This window comes from Canis lupus, chromosome 7 (genome assembly GCF_003254725.2).
Source record: "Canis lupus dingo isolate Sandy chromosome 7, ASM325472v2, whole genome shotgun sequence".
Taxonomy (NCBI): Eukaryota; Metazoa; Chordata; class Mammalia; order Carnivora; family Canidae; genus Canis; species Canis lupus.
In genome coordinates, this window is record NC_064249.1 from 21,520,804 (window position 1) to 21,541,224 (window position 20,421).

General features: G+C 41.7%; 1 long non-coding RNA gene across 1 annotated transcript in view; it reads left to right on the plus strand.

The window, feature by feature from the left end:
* The first annotated feature begins 4,117 nt into the window (after positions 1 to 4,117).
* LOC112648553 (uncharacterized) overlaps positions 4,118 to 20,421 on the plus strand; it is an 80,991-nt gene continuing 64,687 nt past the window's right edge. Inside the window, exon 1 of the long non-coding RNA XR_004817564.2 lies at positions 4,118 to 4,370. This is a non-coding gene — a long non-coding RNA (uncharacterized LOC112648553). The remainder of the gene's footprint in view (positions 4,371 to 20,421) is intronic.

The window sequence follows — 20,421 nt, forward strand, 5'->3', positions numbered from 1 at the left end:
TTTATATTATATATTTAACAACAAATAGTTTATTTTTGTACTATTTCTTGTTGTAAACAACATCCCAGTGACATATTTGCTCACATTGCTGCTTATGTCCTTAGGGTAGAACCTAGAGGGGGAATTACTGAGGCAAGAAGTAAGAATATATTTAAGACTTTTGGCTGCATATTGCAAAATTGCCCAGGAGAAAAGTTGTATCAATCAGCACTGTAGCAGCAAGCGATGGCCCACCTTGCCACCTCATTCGACTGTTAGAATTTGAATTCCTTTTAATCTCTGCTAATTTGATAGGTGAAAATGCTATCTTGTTGTTTTATATTTGCATTTCTTTGATTACAAGTGATGTCGAACATTTATTTCATATGTTTATGAGTCATTTGCATTTTTTTTCTCCTGGGAATTGTCTAAGCAGATTCTCGAGCCCCCCAAACACCACACTGTTGAACAGAAAGCAGCACAGGAAGCCAGCAGCACGGCTCTGTTACCAGGGAGCCTCAGCACGTGTTTTTGAAGTGTGAGTGGGGAACAGGATTCTCTTATTCCCTCTCATCTTCCTTGTTTTGATTATTTTCTCTCCAGTCATCTTCCTCCACAGCCTATGTCTCCCTCCAGCCTTGGTCTCACTCCAAGCATTTCATTGCACGGGGCAGCAATCATGACTGAACCTGAGATTTTGGAGAGAGAGAGAGAGAGAGAGAAAGAGAGAAGGACAAATGAGATCAAAGTTAGTTTTAGGGGAATAGCATTAATGTGAAAAAACCCCAAAAGTGCCTTCCTTATGAAAATCCCTCCCTATCACCTGATAAGTTCCCAGGACCATGACCAAAAGGCAGTGGGCACATCTCTTCTGCTGGGGTCAGTGATTAAGAGGCTGCTTCTCTGGCATTAGGTTTGAATCTACCATCCCTGGTGATAAAGCTTAAATTACTCTTCCCAGAAGCGTTCTTATTTATTTCATAGACGTTACATTACCCCAGATTGTCTATTTGGTGCTTTTAAGAAAGGAGAAGAAAGAATCTAAATTTCCCCAAAGTGAGTGTTAATTTTTAGCTAGTGTGAGATAAAAGACAGATTGAAATGGAGCCAGAGGGACCTGCCCTTCACCCTCCATCTTCATTGGAGTTGGAAGCTCACATTGGTATGTCAGACAGCAGCTGGCAGGCTCTTTTATCATCATTAATTGTCCGCTGAGTTGTCACAAGGAGAGAGTAGAATTCAGGTTTAATTACATCTGTATCATCTCTGATAAAGTTCAGGAAATTCTGGTAGTACAAAACAGGCATGCGCCAGCGATGTGCCAAGGATACTCCATGAGGCAGAAGCCATGTGTATCCTTGAGGGGAAAAGGTGAATTAACTGAATTCCGAGGGGAGTAAGGCTTATCCAGGCTGGGCAACTCTCGTGAGATATGGTGATAGGGACGAGGGGGAGGGCAAGCTGTGAGTGGCATTGAGTTAGCCAAGGGTAATTTGGTTTATTTGGGGCAGGTGTAGTGGGCTTCACAGGGAGCAAGGAAATTTGCTTGTTTTTATGGACAATAGCAAACTGCCAGACAGGGAGCAAAGAAATACATTTGGTTTTAGATAAAGCAATAGCACTCCTACTCCCATTTCCTTTATGAAATAGGTCCCTGGATGGTCTCCGATTTACTTCTGGAAATATTGGTGCAGAGTGAGGCTTCAGTGACAGTGAAGCTGGCTTTGGCTAAAATGGGAACTAAAGTGCAGCTTGATGGGATTGGCAAGGGGCAGGTGGCATGGGAGCCGAGTGTGGCAGTAGCTCATTGTTGCAGGAAATAAGGCAGCAAATGCTGAGAGCCCACACCACTACACTTAGGACAATGTCCCTTCTGCCTAGCTTAGTCCACAGGTCTCATTCTGATCTGTTCTCAAGCCCCAGGGACCCCCCTGGTCTGCTTCTGGTCCTCTCCTTATTGACTCACATATGAACTTTGTAGCTCAGAACAAAGCTTTGGCTCCTGCTCATTTCCCTCAGTTGCAGCATGGATCTTGTGCTTAAGAATGTTAGCCACTTGGTTTCATCTTAGCTCACTTCCTGAAAGAAAATCTGAGGCCATTTCATGAGCTCTCTCTTGTGGAATTAAGTTTTTTCAAAGAATTGTATAGATTGGCCATCTGGCCCTCTGCTTTTCGAAAGGATAATTTCAGTGCTACTCCCATATCTTAGGAAGAGCAATTTATTTTAGTCCTTAGGCCCTCTTTCAGCATTTAGAGAAAAAAAAAGTAGATCACATAAATGCAACCTGAAAGATCCAAAAATAATGATTGTATATGTGTGTGTCTCTGTGTACTACACAAAATAAAAGGGTTTTGCACACATTCTGAGTCTCTAGTAAGAGGAAAGTCTTCCAAATCTAAGGTTTGTGGTGTTTTATGTTAGGTTTCTCATTCAAACCACAAAATTAGTCTTTGCTCTGATTTTTATAGCCAGGAACAGAACTTACAGGGGTAAGTTTGGAAAAACAAGTAATTCAAATTCAGAACTCTCAGAGTTTAAAATACATTGACTAAGATACATAAGAGGATTAACATTGAATGTATATATGTATATATGTCAAAGTTTACATGTGATTGCAAGTTTCTTGAAGCCAGAAGTCCTATATTCGTACTTCTATCCCGTAACGCCAGGCACAGGGAGATGTTCAATAAATACGTACTGAATATGTAAAGTATGTATGAATGTGTTCAACAGCTTTTGCAGTTACCATATGCTCTGATGGGCTAATCATGTTAGTTGAGGTATGAGCAGAATAGATGCTGAGCACCAAAATAGGAGTTGTGGCTGAGCTCATCCCAGGTCATGGAGCCCAGCAGAGCTATCCCCAAGATTGGAGAATACGGGTGCCTGCCTGGGTCCCAGGGGTAGGCCTTGGTGCTGCAGGAGCTGGTACCTGAGCGTAACTCAATTGGGCTCTCCTACCAAGAAGAAGGATATATACATACACATAACCAAGGAGGGAAGTCAGGTAGTTACTTGTATTTGCCTCCTACTGCCTCTCTAAGTCCACACTCTGTGGGACTAATTTTTCTTCTTTCACCCAGTGAAATACAGACATGCTCTATGACCTTGCTGTCCAAGCCAGAGTAACTCAAATGGTTCTTCCATCACTTCAAGGCACCCACATCATCTCAGGATGGAAATCAGTATAATCTGACCCCATGTGTTATAGTTAAAACTCAAATTTTGGGAGCGCTTGGGTGGCTCAGTTGGTTAAGTGTCTGCCTTCAGCTCAGGTTATGATCCCAGGGTCCTGGGATTGAGCCCCATGTCAGGCTCCCCAGTCACCAGGGAGTCTTCTTGTCCCTCTGCCCTTTCCCTTGTTCATGCACTCTCTCTCTCTTAAATACATACACACATATATACATAAAATATTTAAAAAAACAAAACCAAACCCTCAAATTTTAAGATAAAAAAACTTTCCCTTTCTCTCACCTCAGGCTTATTCCAGGCAGGAGGCTCTGATCAGGGAAAAGGAGTTTCTCAGATTCCTCTCTCTCCTGTCCTCTCCTTGGCACTTCTAAACCTCTTTCCACTTTTGGCTAACTCATGGGTTCTGATGAAGGAGATCATGCATCCTGGTTTACTCAGTCTGGTCCCAGTTGCTTGTTGCCTGGGTATAGTTGTTAATAGTTTCCCTTTGTATCATCATTTTTCCAGAGAATTAGAACCAATGGGATACATATTTATACATATATCTACATTATACACACATACACACATGTGTATATCATACTTATCTCTTAATCTTGGAATCTTAACACACTTGATGTGAGTGAAGGGATTAAGGGTCAAATAGTTTTTGTTTCCCTCCTTTGAAATTTGACACCATAGCAAAATGATATCTGTTTCAAGACTTTAGCCTAAAGCCCCATTTTCATATTTTATACACACACACACAGAAATGGACATACTGGGTGTACATTTATCCACAAATATTATCAGTCTGTAGAACTCCCAGTAACAAAAAACGAGTAGGGGATTGTGCCTCACACTGCTTTTCTTTGTTTTTCCTTTAATTCTGTCCTGGGTGTGAATTGTGATGTCATTTTACCTGTAGGCGTGCATGCATGCGCATGCATGCATGTGTGTTTGGAGGTGGTGGGGAGAGAGGGGCAAAGTATGACTCTCCAGACGGTGGTTAGGCTGCACCCTTATATTCGTCTGAGTTCAACCCTGGGTCTCACATCAGACAGGCTGTCTGGATGCTCTTTAAACTAAGCAGCAGGATGGATGCTACTGCTGGCATTACACTTTGCTACAAAGACATTGAAAACAAGGCCTGAGGCAATTAGGACATCAAATAATCCTACTGCTCTTATAATACCTAAATATTAAATATTTAAAAGGTAAGCAGGCTTGAAATTTGTAATGGAGAGAAAATTTCCCTTTAAGTCATTAAGGAGCGTGAGTAGCCCCAAGCCTTTGAAAAATAGTTGGAAAAGTTTGAAGAATTCCTAACTCAAAAAGAACCTCACTTATATTCATAAATATGTAGAGCTTAGAGTAATAAAATAAGGGCCAATTCAGAGGTACATTTAGGAAGCTGACCAGATCATAATTAAAGTAACTGGCGTCATAGCCAATTTGGAATTCTGTCTCCAGGAAAATGGTTACTATGTGATAGTCACAGACAAACCCAAGAAAATGAGCATACAAAACTCAAGGAAGAAAATAAGCTGAGGTGGTTAGGAGAACAGGTTCTATAGTGAGAGTGAACAGATCCTAATCTGCCTAAATAACTTATGATCTAGGTGGCCTTGGAAATAAGTAGAACTTTTCTCTGCCTTCATTTTCTCATCTATAAATTGGGACCTATCTCATAGGGTGCTTGTGAGAATGCTAGCAGTGTCCTTGATACAAGGTGAATGCTCAGTAAATATTATAAAATCTGGTAATAATATATATATTTTTTCTCCTGGAGGCCCCAGGAGTCTGATACAAAGAATGAGCATTTCAAATAAAGAGAAGCTGTAAGGTAAGACTAGTGGATCCAAGCTAGTAACAGATAGTAGTTCAGATTTTCTATTGAGTAGATTTGATTATGTAATCACAAAAATAAAAAACTCAGTTTCAGATATAAAAGAGGCAAAATTGTGGCAGAGAAAGTGTTTACTTTTACAAATAGAAAGAGGGACTTTTAGTTTATTCTACTTTTCAGTGTTTAGTTTACTAAATCTCTTTCTTCTCTAGAAGAGAGGAAAAAAGTCTATAAAATTTGTTTAATCTTCTAGGTTGTCTTATAATAGTTTATAGACATGCCCATTATAGATTCAATTATTGAGTTGTGAAGATGTGACCCATATTAGAATATTTGCTGTAATCAACAACCCCGACCTCTCATTGAAGGTTATATTAGCAGAATTTTCCTTCTGCCTCATGCTAGAACCTCCTGGAGATCAGGCATGTCTTCTGAGGGCTTTACTTCAGTGTTGATATGGGGACCTAAACTCATTTTGTCCTGTGGTTCCCATGTTTCCTAGGACTTTTTGGATGTTCTCCACTGGAGTTTTAGCTTTCCTCAGCTGATTAACAAAGATATAGAATGTGGTTGATTGTGGGAGATATTTTATATCCATCTTCAAAGTGACAATTATTTTTCTCTTATTCCTTTGGCCAGAACCTGGTCACATGGCCCCAACCTAACTGCAAGGGAAGCTAGGAAATGTAGGTTTCCTGTATTCCCATGATGGGAAAAAAGGACTGGCAAGCATTTAGTTAGCCCCTGCCTCATGACTTTCGTTAATGTGAAATTAGTTTTTGTATTGGGTAAGGTTTTATAGGGTGGTTTGTAACAAGGGAAGTTCAGAGAACTTGGCCACTAAATGAAGGCAAGAGTCTTTTGTACTTCAAAATGTGAATATGCACATTAATATGAACAGCAGTGAGGACCTCTTCGAGTAGGATGGCTCCTGATCCACTGGGTAGGTGGAACTTGTTTTTGCTTCCTTAGATTAAGATGCTGAAGAAGTGGTGGTAACCTCATGCTTGCTAGATGTTCTCATAACAAAAAGACCCCTCCAGAGGATATTGAAACCGCTTTCATCTGGCTAATCTAATTCAACTTGATGTCAACTTGATATTGCCTATGTCTTCTCTAGAATTACCCTTCACATGCTTCAATTTTGCCTCTAGTCTGTCTGGATCATCAAAATGATTCCTGCCCTGCCCTCACTCACTCATTCATCCATCAAACAGCTATTGAGTGTCTACTATGAAAAGACAATAAGAATCATTTTTGGTTAATCTTCAGATAGTAAGGTGGCTTTATAAAGTGGCAGGAACTTTCAGTTCATCAAGCAAATATTCAATAACAATAATTTATAAAGGCACAAGACAATGTGCTAAAGGAATAATCATGCTATATGGCCATTGGCTTCTCATTTGAGTTATTAGCTCCATGAGAGGGTGGGCAAATATGATAGAGTGTTGATTAACTTTGAGAGGAAGAACTCAAGACTGCCCGCATAGAGTTTTCAAAAGCCATTTGGTCTATATGATGTATGGCTTGGTTCTATTTGGTCAAGGCTGGATTGTCTTGAACTTTAATATCTCAATTCCTTTGTTTCTCTACTTCAGTCAATGAGAAGCTGGACCAGGTAATCACTATAGCTCTTTGAGTTTATCATTTGGTTCTTTTTTTTTTCCATCTTGTACACTTAAGGAATAGCTTTCCTTACTTGTTCCCTGCCCTGGTGTGAGCCCAAGAAAAAGGAAAAGCAATTTAATTTTAATGTTATCTGAAGTCAGACATAATTAGGAAGACAAATCTACTGGAAAAAAAAATCTGCATTCCAAAGCCAAATACTGTGGTGTTGGCAGTCAGATCAAGCACCAACCTAATGCATTAACTGTGCTCTATGAGGCTTTCACTGAAGGTAATAGTTATGTTTCAAGAGGGCATGATGTGACCCATGGTATTTCCAAATTCTCAAGAGTAACAAGCCATGAAAAAATAGGATTTATTTGTATGCATGAGTTCTAAAAATCATCCTTTGATTTTTCATGGTAGGCAGAGTATCAGACTGAGGCAATGTTATCAAAGGGCCATCTAGAATGTTGTTCAAAATACTGATTTGTAAGCCCCTCCCTACACTTTATTAAGTTCAAATATCTGGGGTAGAACCTAATAATCTGAATTTCTAACAAAGTCCTCAGTTTGAGAGTTCATTAAAAGTTTGGCAACCATTAAACAAGTAGTCAAATCACAGAGCTTTCCTCATCTATAGATGGAGAATATTAACATTTACTCTGCTGTCACACAGAGCTGTTGTATAGGTTAAGAGGAAGTCAGGGACCTGGAGCCTCTCTTAGATGAAAATTTCCCTTCAAATATAAGCCTGTGTTGTTGTTGTCAGGGGCAAAAGCTGAGATAACCAGTCATCTTTTGCTTCTGTGTTTGGTATTCCCCTCCCCTCAGGAGTTTAGGTGCAGAATATCAGAATGTGATGCATTTATTCTGAACCCTTGCTTTAGTTGAGTTTATGTCAACTGCAGCAGCTCCAAAGTGCATGTGGAGTTAACTATAAGCAAAGTTCCATTTGTGCACTTACAGATTTTAAAGGGGACAAGCACAATGTTCTGTTGATCAGGGACACAAACAAAGCTATTAGCTCTAGGTCTAGGGAAAGGGAAAAAAATCACTTTTCATATTGTGCAACCAACCCTAAATCAGGTCAATCTCTCCTTCATTGCTGGCTAATATCCAAGTCACAGTGAAAAGCTGATGTTTTTGTTTAGAATGGATTTTTGCAGTGTTTATAAACCAAGACTCCTTGAAATTTTCATTAGGAGGATCATACAGTTCACCTCTTGTCCTGCCCTTTATCCTTTCTCCTGGAATAGTTGAGTGATTTTGAAAATTCTCACTAGTTTAATTGATTAGTAAGGAGAGTTATTTTTGAAAGTCACCTTCTGCAAAGCAGAACCAAGATTGACATACAGTCAAGATTCTATGACCTTGGTTTATGCAGCATAGGGAATGATGAGAACATGACCTTCATTACAGCTTTGAATGTGTGAGGAAGGGAAGGGAAGGGAAAGGAAGGGAAGGGAAGGAAGGGAAGGGAAGGGAAGGGAAGGGAAGGGAAGGGAAGGGAAGGGAAGGGAAGGGAAGGGAAGGGAAGGGAAGGGAAGGGAAGGGAAGGGAAGGGAAGGGAAGGGAAGGGAAGGGAAGGGAAGGGAAGGGAAGGGAAGGGAAGGGAAGGGAAGGGAATTATCATATATGAATTCAGTGCCAGTGCTTTGCTAGGCACATAAGACGTTATGTCATTGAATCCTAATAATTTATGAACCTGTGACATAGACATATACATTGGCAAGAAAACAGACTCAAAGTGGTTAACTTGTTAGTAGATGATAGAGCCAGGATTATTTCTGTGGGACAAAGCTACCCTAAAACTTGATAACTTACAAAGATAGTCATCTATTAATACCCTCAAGCCTATAGCCAGTATTTCTTGACAGGGTAGCTGGGCACTCCTGCTGCTCTGGTTCAGCTAATCTTGGTTGAGTTTGCTTATACATTTGCAGCCAGTTTGCCGGTTGGCTGGTGTGTGTGTGTGTGTGTGTGTGTGTGTGTGTGTGTGTGTGTCTGACTGGTGTCTGGCAGTTGGTTAACTATTGGTTAGGATATGGGAGTGTGGAAGACTCTATTTTCTAAAGAGGACCACCAGAATACATCCTGTCTCATGTGTTCTTTTTACAATGGGACATTGTAGTTTACTCTTCTATATCTCTTCCCCTTGAATCTGGGAAGAACTTTGTGACTGCTTTGACCAATCAAATAGGTCAGAAATAATACTGGGCTAATTTCCAGGCTTAGTCTTGAGAAACTGGGAGCTCCATTTTCTTCCCTTTATGACTGCTCTAGGAACCCACTTACAATGCTTGGAAGTCCAGCCAGCCATAAGGAGAGGCTATGGCTGGGTGTCCAACACATAGTCCCAGTTGAGGTCCCAAATGACAGCCAGCATCAGCCAGAAGCCATGTGAGTAAGTAACACTTAGCTGACTCCAGCTCCCAGATGAGTCACCCCCAGTCTTTGAGCTGCCCTAGCTAATGCTGTGTGAAGCAGAGATGAACAGCCTCTGCCAGGACCTGCCCAAAGTGCTCATTTGTAAGGAAAATGAATGATAATTGTTGTTTTAAGCCATTGAGTTTGAGGTGGCTTGTTATGCAGCAATAGATAACTGGAATAGAGTTATATAGTCACTCAGCAGGCTCAACAGGGCTTGTTTGCAGGGTAGCTAGCTTTCCTAGGTAGGGTAGCTTTCCTGCCAAAGTGCAAAAGGTCTCTTGTGGCCTAGGCTCTAAACTAGCTTACTGTCACTTCCACTGCATTAAGTTTTGGAAAGCACATGACAATGCCAGCCCAATTCAAGGGAAGGAGAAATAGACTGCCTCTGATGGGAGGAGCTAAAGTCACATTGGAAAGTGATTGGATAAAGGGAGAAATGAAGCCTTGTGACCATTTTTTGCACTCTACTGCATTGTGCAACCTCCTAAAGCCTGTGGACAATTCAGGCCAGTAAGAAAGGTGAAGTGATGCTTTAAATGCCCAAGAAATCTTAATGATTGTGTTTTACATAACAATATATAGACAATGGGGCCTGATTTTTGGCAAGTTTGGCCATATAGACTGTCACCTGCATGAAAAAAAGGAAAGAAAATAGCTATCACAAAGTGCATCCTTATACTTTTCTGAAAGCAGGGGAATGTTATCTCCCCCCAAGTCCCGTTGAAGTAGTGATGAATAAAGCTTGGAAGGAATGGGAACAATTTTATTCCTTTATGCTGCAGAATACATAGGGCATGTGTCAAAACCTGGTTTACATTCATTGATTTATTCGGGAAATATGCATTCAATGGCCCTGTCAAGAGGTTGAAGTGATGGTCTTAGGACTACTTTCAAGGCCCTTTCTGGGCCTAAGATCATGAATACCCACTTCTAAGATGGGTTACATTGGGGAGTACAGGAAGCCAGGTTCACTAGGGCAAACAGCGTATTTGGAGCTTTGGAGTAAGTTTCATGACTTCTGGTAGAGACCTGACCTGTGGAAAGGCTCCAGATAGTCACCAAGGGAATGGAAGAGGTGTCCTCTGGAATGGGGTATAGTCAGAGCAAAGCTTTCTTTTGATTTCTTCATACTAATTGAACCAGACCCACATCCATTTATTGCTACCCAAATCAACAAAATTTGGAAAAGTGTCTATTCATGTCTTCTGTCCATTTTTTAACTGGATTATTTGTTTTGGGGGTATTGAGTTTGATAAGTTCTTTATATATTTTGGATACTAACCCTTTATCAGAGATGTCATTTGCAAGTATTTTCTCCCATTCCATAGGCTACCTTTTAGTTTTGTTGATTGTTTCCTTTGCTGTGCAGAAGCTTTTTATCTTGATGAGGTCCCAATAGTTCATTTTTGCTTTTGTTTCCCTTTCCTCCAGAGATGTGTCTAGTAAGAAGTTGCTACAGCCAAGGTCACAGAGGTTGCCACCTGTCTTCTCCTCTAGGATTTTGATGGTTTCCTATCTTACATTTAGGTTTTTTATCCACTTTGAATTTATTTTTGTGTATGGTGTAAGAGAGTGGTCCAGTTTCATTCTTCTGCATGTGGCCTGTCCAGTTTCCCAATACCGTTTGCTGAAAAAACTGTCTTTTTTTCCATTGGATATTCTTTCCTGCTTTGTCGAAGATTAGTTTTCCAAAGAAGACAACCAGATGGCTATCAGACACATGAAAAGATGCTCAACATCACTTATCATCAGGGAAATACAAATCAAAACTACAATAAGATACCACCTCACACCTGTCAGAATGGCTGAAATGAATAATTCAGGAAACAACAGATGTTGGTGAGGATGCAGAGAAAGGGGAACCCTCTTACACTGTTGGGAATGCAAACTGGTGCAGCCTCTCTGGAAAATAGTATGGAGGTTCCTCAAAAAGTTAAAAATAGAACTACCCTATGACCCAGCAATTGTACTACTAGGACTTTATCCAAAGTACACAAAAATGCTGCTTTGCAGGGTCATATGCACCCCAATGTTTATAGCAGCACTATCAACGATAGCCAAATTATGGAAAGAGCCCAAATGTCCATCAATTGACGAATGGATGAGGAAGATGTGGTCTATATATACAGTGGAAGATTACTCAGTAATCAAAAGGAACGAAACCTTGCCATTTGCAACAGTGTGAGTGGAACTAGAGGGTATTATGCTGAGTGAAATGAGTCAGTCAGAGAAAGACAAATATCATATGATTTCACTCATGTGGAATTAAGAAATAAAACACATGAACATAGGGGAAAGGAAGGAACAATAAAGTAAAATAAAAACAGAGAGGGGGCAAACCGTAACACACTCTTTAAAAAAAGGTTTTACTTATTTACTTGAGAGAGAGACAGCACAGAGGGAGAGGGAGAAGCAGACCCCCACTGAGCAGGGAGCCAGATGTGGAGCTGGATCCCAGGACCGTGAGATCCTGACCTGAGCTGAAGGCAGACGCTTAACCTACTGAACCACCCAGGTGCCCCATGAGACTCTTAACTGTAGGGAACAAACTGAGGATTGCTGGAGGTAAGGTGGGTGGGGGATGGGCTAAATGGGTGATGGACATTAAGGATGGCACTTGTTGGGATGAGCACTGGGTATTATGTAAGTCCTGAATCACTAAATTCTACTCTTGAAACCAATACTACCCTATATGTCAACTAACTTGAATTTAAATTTAAAAAATCAGCAAATAGTTATCAAGCACCTTCTATGCTCCAGTCACTTTTGAGGGTGTTTAACATAGAGAACTGAGCCCTGATTCAGAGTTGTTCATAGTCTTGAAATCAGTTGGCAAACCAATTCTTACTATTCAATGTTCTCAATACTTGATCATGTCAAAGAGGGTGTGAACAGGAAGTGCTAAAGAGGGACACTGAATTTAGCCTGTGGGAATGAGAAAGTTTTCTGGAAACTCCAGGATGAGAAAGACTTATGTAGGGGAAGTGGGGAAAGGTACCTATAGACAGTGGTAATAACATATGCAAAGACCCAGAAGCAAGAGTAATATGTCTAGATGTGTAAGAGAGAAAGACAAGAAACAAATTCACAGAAGAAGGTAGGAGCCCAAGGGAAGGGACAAGATCAGGTTTTTGGTTTTAGGAATCAGGAATGTGGACAATGGATTCAAGGGAGAGAACTGGGAACTTTGATAGGTAATTGTGATAATTCAGGCCAGCAGAGGACTTCAGACATAGTCCTATTAGGACTGGACATTTAAAGACATTTATTGTTACTGGATTTGGATTAACTGGATGGAGGAGGCCAAGGTGATGCCTAGATCTGGAACAATGGGTGGCTGGTATAGCCATTGTCTGTCACAAGGAACAGAGGAGGACAGGCATGCTAGAGTTGGGACAATGATGAGTTTGGCTTAGAACATGCTATGTTGGAGGATTCTTGAGACATCTAGCCTGACAAAGTGTACCCTGAATACTTGAAGACTGTTTTCTGGGTTGTTTCAATTCCTATCTTCTCTCTCTCTCCTTGCCTGCTTTCATCCCTGCCTCTCCATCCTCCACAAAATCCAAATCTCTGAGCCACAATAGTGAAAAATGCATTTGAAACTGTCTCTATGTTCACATGGGGTATGGTGCATGTCTCTACCATCTCCGAGATGGCACTGTATTCTCCCTTGAAAGACCTGCATGTGTACAGTGAATCACCTTCATATTCATAAGTGACTGTACAGCCTCCAAGCACACCTCAACACACATCCTGGAGATTAGAGGCATGGGTTGGTCTGTAAACCACTCTGTATCTGCCTGTAAACCTGAAAGTTATTACATAGTTTTCTAGCTGCAGTGCAGGGAAATTTCCTTCTATTGCTTTATACATTTTATAACTTATAAATTGCAGCTCTAATGTGTATCTCTCAGCAGTCCTCTGATATCCGGGAGAAAGATGTGAATTCCATTTTATTGATGAAGAAATTGAGGCTGAGGAAGCACATGACTTAACCACTATGGTAGATCTGGAACACGCAGCCAGAACTGTTTCTCCAAGTCTGGTGTTGCCTCTGTCCCAGCACTTTGTCTTTCTTTGGGCAAGAACAGGCAAGAAACAGTGCACTCTATAGGGCCTGAAATTAGATCCTCTAGGTGAGCATGTTGTGATCTGACTTGGGTGACATCCGCCTCTCCTATCGAAGGGGGCCCTCTCCATTGAATCCCTGGTTGTTTCCCTGGTCAGAGGATGTGCCTGGCTGTTGCATTTGACTGTTGGGCCCTTTACTGTGATTTTCTCTCCAGAAAATCACTACAATTCTTTTGGGAGCACTAATTAAATAACATAACACAACATAACATAACATAACACAACATAACATAACATATTGCAATTATATTATAAATAACAATACATTAATTATATATACATATATAATTATATATGTATATATGTATATTTGTGTATATGTATGTATACAATAGCTTTCTGCTTTCATGCATAGGTACTATTTTTCCTTGCCACATATTTCTTTCCAGCTCAGTAGCTAGTGAAACTCAAGTACTGTCACTAAACTTCATGTCTGAACCTGACAAAGTGTATGTGCACCTTGGCAGCCCTTGACTTACAGCCTAGGGTGATGGGCAAGAGGAAAGGGTGGGCTGAAAATATCTTACTTTTCTTGGTTACTTGTTTGTTAAGCCTCTGCATGCCATCTGCCTGGCAGATAGGAGGCACTCACAAAGAGTTTCCAGGAGAGGGTATATTTTAAAATGATATGTTATAAACATTTGCTGGTAAACCCCATGTCCTTGGTGAAATTATGGGAATGGTATTCCTCAGTAACCAGTCTCTTATGGCAGCAAGGTAGGGGAGGCTAATGAAAATATAATTTAGAGGACTTTAGTGATTGTAATATGAGATAATATATGTTTAGAAAACATGGTTTAGAAAAAAAATGTATGTTTAGAAAAAATGTTTCTCAAGAGGCATTCTTTGAATAACTGATGAATCATAGTAAAGTCATTTGAAAAATACAACACAAATTCCAGCATGAATAAGTGGGCATATTTTCATGACAATAAGTGCCATTATTCGTATTCATTCTGGGGCAAGAAACTCTACATATTAAGAAATTGTCAAGTGATGGTGGTTTCCTGGTCTATATTTCCAGTGGCTCCCTCAGAGTGCTGGAGGTTGAGCATCACTTGGCAGGTGGGTGGCTGCTGAACCAGGATTCAATAAGCCAACATCTCAGCCTTCCTTAGGCCACAGGCCTGCTTTATGATCTTATCCCAATTTCTCATTAGTCCACTCTTTCAAGTAGGGATGTCATTGGGATACTTGAGACCAGCCTGGAGGAGAGATATGAGTGAGAGGCATGGCAGCTTCAAAGCCCAGAAAATGCTGTCCAAGAAGAGCCCTAGGGGTGGAAGACGCACAGAGAAGCCAGTGGATTCCTGAAGCCCTTTGGGTTTTTATGGCCTGGGCAGCAGCAGGTGACAGGCCTGTGGTTCTTCACAGCCCATGGCCCATGCTCAGGAGCTCCTGCTCTAGTCTTTTGATATTCCAAACCATACGCTCTCTTTAGCTTGGTCTGAATCAATTGAGAAATCATTCCTTTGTTGAGAAGCATGTGGCATTGTGAGAAGAGCCCAAACTAGCATCTGAAGTCTCTAGGTGCAGCCCTTTTGTTGACTGAGTGACATTGAACAAGCCAGTTTAACTGTTCAGTGGAGCTGGATGAGGGTGAGGATGAGGGAAAACCCTCACCTCTGTCCCCAGGCTCTAGAGCAGAGCTTGCTTTCTGACTTCCCCTGGGCAATCCCCTTCCCTGCCCCAGTCCCCGTCACACTCTCACTGCTGGACTTCCCTTGACAGTTCCTTGAGGAACGGCTCATTCTTGTCCCCTTGACAAAGAGGATCACTGAGCTCTGTGAATGCACTGTAGCACACCCTGCCAGCCTGCTCCAGATACTCGCAAATGTGGATGCTTTTATTCATTCCCTCCCATTCCTTCCCCAGGCTCAGCATGGAGCAATAGAGAGGGGGATGTTTGGTGCCCAGATAGAAGCCTTTTGGCCAAGCTACAGCAGGTTTTAATAATAATGATGATAAAAATGTCAAAATAGATACTAACTGCAGAGTATCTGCTATGTCTAGGTGCTTTCCCTTATCATGTCGTTGAATTCTTAACCTAATCCTTTTGGATTCCAAGATCATGTTTGTTCCACTAAACGTTGACCAAACATGGCGGCCTGATCATCCTGCCTTCCTTATGCACCATTTACTCTTAAGGATTCCCCAGTCTTGGAGTTTCAGATCATTTATTCATTTGGAATCAGTTAAAGAGCCACAAGACAATTAGTCTCATCACCTGATAGTCACACCTGGTTTCCTTTTTACATCAATCAACATCTCACAGCCCAGTCCCATGGGCACAATTTCTGGAATCTAGTCTATCCCAGACACCCCTAAACCCTTTGGTGTCAGTGTTTGGTACAGAGCACCAGTGCATCTGTGCAGCTGCAGGCAACTTCCTGTGGGGTGTGTGTTATCCAGGTGGAGGGCTTTTCATGACAATGGGAGCTTGGAAGGATATGTGTGTGGGGGATCAAGGGCTCCTCTAGGAATAGCATCTTTTCAAAGACAGTCTGTGTTCTGAGCACAGACTGTGATAAATGTCATAGCTTAAAAAGGGGGAGCTTGAGGTGTCAGCTGGCAGAGGACCCATGTCTCTATTTGCTCCATTCTTTGAAGAAGGGGTGGAGGAAGGAGAAGAGAGGGATGGAGAGTTTGAATGTGGTGGCTACCAGACACTGTAGTTAGTCCCACAAAAACATACTAGACTGTTTTTGTTGTCAGAGAGTTGTAGTGTGATGCCACGGTCTCTACACACACTCACATACACACTTTCTGCTGGTTCAGCCATCCTCCAGAAAGCAAGGTGGAGGGCTTGCTTCCCCAAATTGCCTGCTCTCCCTTCTCATCTTTAGATGTACAGATGCCGCAGACCTTCTTCTCCAGATTTCTCCTAGTGCTTATTTCTGTCCTGGTCCTGTGCCATCCCTGACTTTTCTCCCCTTTGCTTTGAAGAGTGGGGACCCTGCTTTGTAGGATAACAAATAGAAGTGTCAAACACATCAGCGCTGCCGCCTGCAAAGATAAATGGGGCGACACGTGGAGCAACCTCTGTGGATCCTGGGGCCCCAGCAGGAGCTGACATTGTGACAGATGGGGGGACAAGTGGCGCTGACACAATCGGGTCATGTGAATGTCGAGGGGGTGAGGGTGGTGTCTCCTCCTCTGTTGGCTCCCCCTCCCTCTCTACCACGTCCATAGTAGGTTGCTGAAGATCATAAAGAGATAGCAGGCAGGTCACTGCTCCTCACCGGGCCTTATGAATCTTTCCTGTCAGCGGCACAGGGCAAAGAAGCAGGCTGTCTGCAGAGCCTCCTGCTATCTCAGCAGTGACAACTGAGTTACCTTGCAAAGAAAGTCGGTCCTAGGCAAAGACCTAGGCAACGTTTGTCCTTAACATTCAACGTCATCTTTTTCCAGGCCTGCCCTGTTTGATTACATTTTCTTGTCAGTCCTTCCATATACCCAGGAGGCTCACCTCATCTCTGGCTCTCACCCAGCAACCCCTCCTGGGTCTTGCCAATCAGCCCAGGCAATGGATCTTTCCATTTCTTCCTCTTAAATTCTAGGTGGTAATTGTTCACTTTCAATTTCCTTCTTCATTCTGCCTGGAGAAAAGTTTTCCTTTACTCATAGGTGCTCTTCTGAGCTGAAATCTTCTCTGGGTCTCTGCCTTCAATACCCATTGCTGAGGGGCCACCTGGGACCCAAACAGTCAATTCAACCCATTAAACATGTAGTGAGAATCTACTTTCTGTAGAGCAATATGCCAACTGCTTTGGGGTGGGGGTGGGGGGAGACAGAGGAATGGCTGCAAAGATGAATAAGCCATGGCTTGTCACATTTGAGGAATCACGACTCAAGGCCAGCCATGAACAAGAGGTGAAGGGGTATAGTAAGAACAGGAGGAGGATGAATCTTGACTTGAGAGGAACAAGGACATCACTGAGAGGAGCTGGTGGAATTTGGCAGGGCCTTGAAGGCTCAAGAGGATCCGAACAGGTGGAAATGGCAGACAAAAGACTCTAGAGGGAAGAATAGGAACTCAGCCAGTTGAAAGGTGCGGGGTGTTCTGGGGTCTAGATGCGGCCAGATTTGACTGTGTGTGATGTGGAGTGTGGAGGGAGAGGAAAAAGAAGAGCTAGAGAAAGTTTGGTTGGGAGAAAAGACTGGGCACAGTGTTAGGGGTTTGAATTTCATTTCATGTTCAACTTTGGGTTGGGGGACAGAATGCTACCTCACATTCCATTTTGTCTCTCATTGTAGGATTCTCAAGGGAATTAGATACTGCTCTTAGAGATGAGTAGGGAAATAATCACACAGTTCTCTTGGACACTTCAAAAAAATTGGGGGTGATGAGCAGTAGGGAAAGATAGGACAGGAGGGAGGAGCCAGTGGAGCGCCTCTGAGTGGAATGAATGGGCTTGTATCAGCTACTTAAATTCTTTCAGTCCAGTTTCACTGTCGTAAATAGGGATCGCATTTAACACCTGGCGTAACAGGGGGATAATAATACTTCCCCATAGGCTGCTGTGAGGGAGGCTCCTTTGAGAAAATGCATGTGGAGTGTTTAGCATAGTGTATCTCAATGCCTGGTGGCTATTATCGTGATTATTCATCCCCCTGCCTCCTGATCGGATTTAGTAGGCAAAGAGCATTCAGATACTGGGAGTGGACAGCTGTATGGAAGAAGAGCCTGGTTTGTCCACAGGAATGATGCTGCAGAGGGATGCTCAAAGTCTAGATGAGGAGGAGACTTAACAAGATCAATACCACTTTTGGAAAAGATTATATGCTATACTAGGCAGCAAATAGACCATTGAAACTGGATTTGAAAGCATTTATGGAGTCCATTAGAGATGGTTAAACATACCAACACAGAGAAAAATAAATAGTGGATATGCATGTGCATACACATACGCAGCCCACTAGCACTCTTTTTCTTTGTGTCTTTCTGTCCCTTCCTGCCTCTCCATTTTCAGGTTTAGGGAAGTAGGACTGATCAAGTAACCTCTTCTAAGAAAAGTACTACATGGCATTATGGCTGCACAGATCCAACTATTTAGTGTGTGAAATTTCAGGAGCTGAATAGGAAGCGATGCTTCAATTTATAGTGGGAAGTGGATGAGTTCTCTCTGATTAATAGGCTGATGGGTTTTCCAGGAATAACTTAGACCTTTTGGTTAGCTTTTTAAAGTTACTGGCGAGCAATTTAGTGCACTAGAGCGGTAATTTCATGTTCTCTGGTGGCTTGAAATAATTAGATTATTTTGCGGAATGAATAAATGAGAAGTTAACTCACTGGCATGGATCAGTGTGGTAACATGATTTATTTCTTGCAAAGGTGAATGCTCTAGGGTCTTGACCCTACAAATAATTGTTTTGACTTCCTCCCCTTTCTCATTTGTAATATGTTTTGGGTCATTTTGTGGGGGAGGTTGTCCAGTGGAGTGGGAAGAACATATGGACTTTGGGATCAGCCAAATCTTGATTCAGTTTGTACTGAGTGTACGACCTTGGGCAAATCACTTAACATGCCAGACTCCACTTCCTAATCAGCGGTAATAATACTTACCTTATAGGAGAGGTGCATGAATTAAGTTTGTTACTAAAAGGAGAGCACCTAATGCAGCTCCTAGCCTACATTAGAAACCCGAGCGAAGATTAGATTCCTTTTAGTTTCCCTCCCCACCATATTATTTTAAAATGATTAATGTTCATACCAAGGATAAACATTCAGTGGATTAATTAATTACGGTTTTACTCATTTGTTAGGTTAGAATAAGCCTCTGCTTTGATAAAGTACTTTAATGGAAATGTTTACTGAGCCCAGGTTTTTGGGTGAAATGAAGGTGCTTGGCCCAACCCAAGGCAAAACCTCTAACTTCAAACTAACCAAAGATGATCTTAATATAGAGAGTTCGAACAGAATCTTTGTTAGGGAATTGGCTTTGTATTGTCTTCTGTTATGGCATCATATACAACGGACATTGTACAGCCCTTAGATAAAGTACAGAAATGAAAAAAAAAATCAATACTCAAATTGCATTTGGAGGTTATAGGGCCATTAGTGTTTTGGTCAGTTGCTGATAGAAGCAGACTTTGCTTTTCACAAGTCTGCTGGTTTGTGATACTAGCAGACTACCCAGCCACAATAGGCCCAAATTAATTCAGCAGAATAGGATGGGGATATGTGTTCTTAGTTCCTGCTGGACCATCACAGCTTTGGAATTCTTATTACGATTTATTCCAAGCCTCGAATCTGTATATCACTTATCTGCTGAATTGAACAAATTGAAAGTGATCACATTTAGGAACTATTGGTGGGAGGTTGGTGCTTCCTCCACTTTAATAACATCTTGAGAGCTAACGGGGTTCACTGATGTTCCTCAAATTTATCCTACTTTCCTCTGCACAAATGAACGCAGCTGGAGGTCGAGTTTATTGACGTTTAAATGAGTATATTTGGCTTGCTGTAGTGTCTATCTAAATGAACACTGCTTTGGCACATTGAAACTTAATGATTTACTCTGCATCCAGGTGAGAGATGGGGATGTTGTGGCATTCAGTCAGGGATGAGGACATATGGAACACATGTCTTCCAGCCAAGAATAGTTACAAATTGAATTAATTTCTGAAATATATCATACATGGTTATTTTGATATTAAGATAAGGGAACTTTAGGAATATTTTACTGAGTAAAATAATAGCTGGGGGCGGGGTGGGGGGAATTAGGAGGAATGTCCAGGTGAGACTACTTACATATTACTTTCCTACATTTTCCTACAACTTCATGTTTCCCTTCAGGGGACAAAAGATGTAACCCATTTGCTGGCTGAACTTAGAGTTTCTGAGGTAAAACCATGGACACCAAAGTTCACTGCCTGTAAATACCAGGGATCAGTTACAACAGAACTCCTTCCCTGGATCCACATGCTCTCCAGTCACTGTCTCATTTCTCTGATAGTCTTCTTACACAAACTTTTCAAAAGAATTGTCTACATGCATTGTTAACAATTCAGCTAATAAGCCAGTTAAGCTCTCTTAACTTTCCAATCTCTCTTTTCCAATCCACTCAAGTCAAACCTTTGCTTCTACTAATTGATTGAACTCAATTTTGCCAAGATTACTGGTGACCTCCCAGTTACCAAATCCAGTGGTGTCTCTTCATTATCACTTTGTTTGAGGCCTCGACATCTTGGAACAATGTTGGCCATTTCCTCCCTCTTGAAACACTCTCCTTTCTTGGCTTCCT